The sequence below is a fragment of the Carassius gibelio genome, chromosome A5 (genome assembly GCF_023724105.1).
Source record: "Carassius gibelio isolate Cgi1373 ecotype wild population from Czech Republic chromosome A5, carGib1.2-hapl.c, whole genome shotgun sequence".
In the NCBI taxonomy this organism is placed as follows: Eukaryota; Metazoa; Chordata; class Actinopteri; order Cypriniformes; family Cyprinidae; genus Carassius; species Carassius gibelio.
Window position 1 is genome coordinate 9256253 of NC_068375.1, and position 6000 is coordinate 9262252.

The 6000-nt window shown below is 39.3% G+C and overlaps 1 long non-coding RNA gene across 1 annotated transcript; it reads left to right on the forward strand.

The window, feature by feature from the left end:
* Window positions 1-4764: 4764 nt before the first annotated feature.
* LOC127992371 (uncharacterized) lies at window positions 4765-5691 on the forward strand. Its single transcript, XR_008165423.1, has 2 exons — window positions 4765-5152; window positions 5321-5691. It is a non-coding gene; the product is annotated as an uncharacterized LOC127992371 (long non-coding RNA).
* The last annotated feature ends 309 nt before the right edge of the window (window positions 5692-6000 follow it).

The window sequence follows — 6000 nt, forward strand, 5'->3', positions numbered from 1 at the left end:
AGACTGAAAGAGGAGGGAGTAAGCTATTAAAGAAAAAAATTAAGATTAAACTAAATGCGGCGGCTATTGGGACAGATTTCTGTGGGCGAAAAGAGGAACGAGGCAGGGGATGAGGATATTACGGAGCTCGGTTTTACAAATCTTACCCACGGATTAACAAACCGTGCCCACGAAGATTATTCCTTTATTATTATTAAACCTATTCCACATAATAATATTAAATAAAACTGGTGACGTGCGGGGCTCCGTAGGATATCGACAGAGAAACAAAGAAAATAAAATGTAATGCCAAATGGCTGACAGGTCATGAATGGCTTGTGTTTGATCACAAGAATGTTGTAATGCTTTGTCAGGATTGCCGCAAGTTACGCGAAAGAAAAAAAACAAAACAAGCAATTTCGTGGTGGGAACTAATAATTTTTAATTTGAGTCAGTGTGTATTTTGTTGCATTGTACTTTATATGTGTTTTTCATAACAATGTTAATAAAATGATCAAATTCATTCAGTGGCACTCATCATTTGTTATTTTTACCGAAAAAAAAATGGCTAGTGGAAATTCTGATTGGCTGGTAACTTTAGAAAGTTACCAGCCACATTGGCTGGTGATCAAAAAAGTTAATTTAGAACCCTGGCCAAAAATACAAGAAAGCATCATTGAGAAAGTTTTGCCATGTGGTTAACACATCCTTCTTACCTCATACTTGTTCTTTTATCCTTTTTATGTTACCAGGCATCTCACTGGCTAGAGTGCCCCTAGTGACAGGATTAAATATTGCATGTATAGAAGACTAATGGGACCAATGTAACTGTAAAACTGTTACAATATGACTTTAGTGCAGCATGATGACTTGAGAATATCCCACATATATGGAAAAGAATGTGCAGTTGATTACCTCTGTAGCGTGGTATAAGGCCGAAAGGGAGATTTTTGTCATTCAGAAAGGTCTTAAAGCCACGAGGGTCACCCTTGCCATCCATGTACCTCTTTTTATTCATCTGAACCACAATGTTGGCCCCAATGCACTCTTTCCCCTTGATTTTCCCAGTAATCCCCATGGATTTCTCTATCTCCTTCAGAGAATCTCTTTGTCTTTGAAGCGATTGTTTCCAGAGGATGAAGGTTGCAGTTCAGCTCATTCAAGGCCTTGTTCCAAGACGCACAGACTAAACGAATCGCCGCATGATTGGCAGCACAGCGGTCAGTGAGCGTGTTTGATATATTCTCTATGCTGTTTAAGTGGATTCCCTCCTGTGTGGTTGCGTCAAAACCCAGGGTACAGTGTGAGTTCACTAAAAGTGCTTCGGCAGTCTGGAGGTCACTTATTGCCCCCAGTTCTCTGGTCATGGCTTCCACAGTATCCATTTTTGGCACATCACTTACACTAATTTTGAAGCGCAGCCCGAACTTTTTAATCAAATTGTGGATGTTGGCTGTGGGCACCTGATTGGATATCGCATCAAACACCATCAATCGCATTTCATTTGAGTATAACTTTGCATCTGTTTTCACGAGTTCACATCTACGTATATTAATACAGTAAGGTTATGCGTATTTGGCGTGCTGTCCGGGTGGAGGGCTCCGAGCTCGGGATGTGGCCGAACCCAGAGTACTCCCCCCGGTTGTGGTAAGAGTAGATGGATCTATAAGTGAGGAGAAATGGGGTGGAGGAGGGATGCTGAAAACTGTCAATGAACAGAGATAGGTTCTGCTGTTATTTATACCTTGTCATGAGTTGATTACTGATTGGTCTCCACTTGTGTTAATCAGGTTAATGAACTGCGACTGTTCCTCCCGAACTTTGTTATAAAACAGCATTTTGTAAGCTTTTTTTCACTTTCCAAATCCTGGATTTTTTTCTCCCAAAAGAAGGTTTTCGACCTGAAGATCATGAATCTCACTGTCCATTGAATTAATTTTCTTCTAATTTGCAGCATCTTTGTTCCACATCATCAACAGCATTTGATTTGTCCTCTCGCCTCATGTGTGTGAGGGATTTCTTCAGTTGAATATGACTTCTTGCTTTCACTTGGTATTGCTTTTTTAATTTAGCTATGGTTTCAGCCTCATGTGATTTCAACTGACATTTCAAATCAGATATTTGCTTTTCTTTTCTTTTCAGTTTCTGATTTAGTCTCCTTATTGTTCTTTTATTTTTCTGCTGTGCTCTGAGTGTCTTAATTGCCAGGTACTTGCTTCTCTGCATCTGCAGATGTTTCTGCCTCATTTTCTTTTAGAGACTCCTTATATCTGGTACAAGAAGGACAATTGGTCCTAGCAACCTGTCTTGTCTTCAAAGGACTAAGTTTCGGAACTTGTTCAGCAGAAGGAGACTTTGCACAGGGAACTGTGGTGGTAGTGGAGATTCCACAAAATTTTTGGCTACATACTACTTCAAACTGACTAAATTCTCGCTCATTAGTTAGCTTTCTGTATTTTGTTAAAGTTATTTCAACAAGCAGCTTCACTTTAGTTTTTACCTGATCTTCAGTCATTTCTGGCATGTATCTAATAAGTTCTCTTGCAGTTGCAGTTCTGCTGGATTCTCCAGCTGTGTTGTAAAGATAGAGAATATGTCCATTTTGTATAAAATGAGAAGATGGTACATCACAGTACTTGTCCAGGAGGTGCTGTCTGGCTAGACCTGGCTGTGTGTTGGGCCCCTTTCTCCTTTTCATAATTAGCTGTAAAGAAATAACATCAAATATTAGGCTAACGATCCCCTCAACTGTACATACATTGATTAACACTGGATTTCTATAACATTATAAACAGCACCAGAAGCCTAATAAACTTGGAGAATCCTCTTACATGTTTATAGTTGTAAGTACATAATCTACATGATTCAAGGAAATTGGACATAAAATGTTTTAATCAACATGTGTGGCAGGATACTTTGGATAAAAGAGTAAAAAAAAATTAACAGACAACGAGCAAGCATAACTTTTTGATCACATTCACAGATCCAATGCCACTTTTAAATTATGTGCACATATTTGCTGTATTCATCTAGAGCCCCCTTCCTCAAATCTTACCCTGGAGGTCTAATGCACTGCAGAGTTTAGCTCCAACCCTGATTAAAGTCACATGTCTGCCATTTTCGAATGATCCCAAAGACATTGATTGACATTGATTAGCATGCTCAGGTGTGTTTGATTAGTGCTAGAGTTAAACTCTGCAGGAAAGTGGATCTCGAGGTCCAGATTTGAGGATCCCTGATCTAGAGGATACATGAAAAAGTGCATGCTATGCTTGTTCACTTTGTCATATCCACGTTGTATTTTGCTAAGCTTACTGTCATACCAAGTGTTCTTAGCCTATTCATTTAGACAGAGTTACAGGCTAGTCCTCAGTAATCTAACTCTAAGTGATTCAATTCAATTCAAGTTTATTTGTATAGCGCTTTTTACAATACAAATTGTTACAAAGCAACTTTACAGAAAATTGTTTCTACAATATTTAGTAGTAGCTAGTAGTTTGTGCACGTTTGACAGGATTTTAGAAAAAATAAAAAATATTAATAATACAAGACGTAGTCAGCTAGACGATGAACTATCAATATTATTAATTAAGTTATTATATGATTCAGTCACACTTGTAGCAATAATTGTTAGTTCTGTTGTTGATTCAGGGTCAGCATCATCTGAGGTCCTCTGAGGGTCAGCATCATCTCTTCTCAGGTGTTCTGGATCCAGACTGGAGCTTGTGTAAATCCTAGTTACCACGGGATGAAGATCCAGCAGAAACAGAGAAACACATAGAGACATCATTAGCATAGCTGCTGATCCAACAAAGTAAAATTAGTTTAACCCAAGCTAATGAATAAAAATACACATTTGATCAGATGCAACCAGTAGCGGTTTTAGGCACGGGCGAACCGGGCAGCCGCCCGGGGCGTCATTTTTTCGGGACACATTGGGGGCGGCAGCACGAGTAGATAAACAAAAAATCCTCTGTGTCGCGAAGCGGTTTTTCGTCATTTATATCATCTCTGTGTTGTGAGAGAAGTGTAAGGGAGTGGGGCGAGAGGCGCGTGCGACATTTCACCTCTGGGTCTCTCTCAAATGGAACGGGCAGGGCGGGGGTGGACGGGGACGGGGGATCCACACTAGTAATATAATTAATAATAGGCTAAAGTCAGTCACACACCCCGACTTTCTTCCAAATAACGCACATTTCATTCATAATGTTATAATACAGGCCTATATACAGGCCTATAGTTCCTGCAAATGAAACTAGGTAATACAAAACGATTATGCGGTCATCAAGGTGAATTGGTTTAGTCTTGACTTCTGGTCCTGAGTGACAGTTGGGGGGATGGGAAATCTGTTGATTGTCGAGTGCCAAATAAACAGAGATGGAGAAGAAAAGATCAGAGCCATCAGGCGCCCAGTTTCGAAAAAGAAGAAGAGGAGAAACGAGCAAAAGATAAAGGTATGCAACTATTGTCTCTGTATGATTACAGTATCCATTTCATGAATGAAGGGCTAATGTTAATTGGTGGTGGGTATAACTCTTTGTTAGCCTTTTTGCTATGATGCTTTAAAAGTGTGTCATGCGTATAATTTGAGGCAGTAACCTAATGGTACCTCCATGAAAGTTAGATTGATATACAAATTTTGGTTGAAAAATATCCTGAAACCCAAAAAGTTTTTGTTTTTGCCTATACATATAATTTAAAGTCATTTTATTTTTTAAACAACTGAGTCCCAGTGACCATGGCATAACGTGAATAAAATATAATTTTTCAATGTATTTGTTTTACTATTTGTTTCTATGCTCTAAACAATGTGATGACATGGGGGGAAAAAATAAAATAAATAAATGTTTTTATTTTCCGGGTCTAGGAGGATATAGCGTGTAATGACAGACATTTAGTGTGTAAGAGCATGTTTATGTAACCCTTCTATTATGTTTTGAGTCAATTTGACCCCAGGCTGTTTTAGCTTTATAAAACATTATCCTATGGTCTTTTGATTTCAAATGCAGTTAAATTGCAATTTCAGGGGCACTTCTAAAATATTTTGGAGCATCCTCTGACACTGGTCAGGATGAGCCAACCACCTCCTCCGCTACACATATGTCTCCACAAATATCTGATATTGAGGATGAAGACCTCTTTGCCTCTACTTCTACCCAGCATGAGCTTTCAGGTATGCATATCGTGTGTGTGTGTGTGTATGTGTGTGTGTGTGTGTGGGTGTGGGCTACAAGACAACTGCAATTTAATGTAATTTTAATATTTCTGATAATTTATGAGTAGGACTGTGTTTTTTCACTGCTATGTGTTTTGAGTAATATGCCAATATGCTGTCTGATAGAAATGCCTGGAGCTGAACCCCCACTGAGCCCCACTGGCCTCACATCTGACTCACAGGATTCGGACTGAGCTGGTTCACAGAGGACCAAGTAAAGTGCCACCTGGCTTTGTTTTCCGTAGGAATGAGAGTAATGGGAGAAGTTGCCACCATTAATATTTTAAGAAGACATTAGTAAGTGGTGAAAAGATGGCAAGAAGTTGGCTGATTTATTCAATTAAGAACAACAGCCTCTTTTGCTTCTGCTGCAAATTGTTTTCCAAGAGGAACATCAATTTAACAAGTGCAGGAATGGCAAATTGGAAACATGCATGCAATGATATCACATCATATGAAAACAGTTGTTATAATAAAATATTGCTGTTTGTGCAGAACTTTGTTTGCTATTTTTTGTGTGTGTGGGGGGTGGGGTTGGTGGGGGGGGGTGGGCGCTCGAAAGGGGTCTCGCCCAGGGTTTATTTCAATGTAGAACCGCCACTGGATGCAACAACACTCACAATTTAAAAGATATATTATTCGAATGCTTGGCGAAAGAGATGTGTTTTTAATCTAGATTTAAACAGAGAGAGTTAGTCTGAACCCCGAACATTATCAGGAAGGCTATTCCAGAGTTTGGGAGCCAAATGAGAGAAAGCTCTACCTCCTTTAGTGGACTTTGCTGTCCTAGGAACTACCAAAAGTCC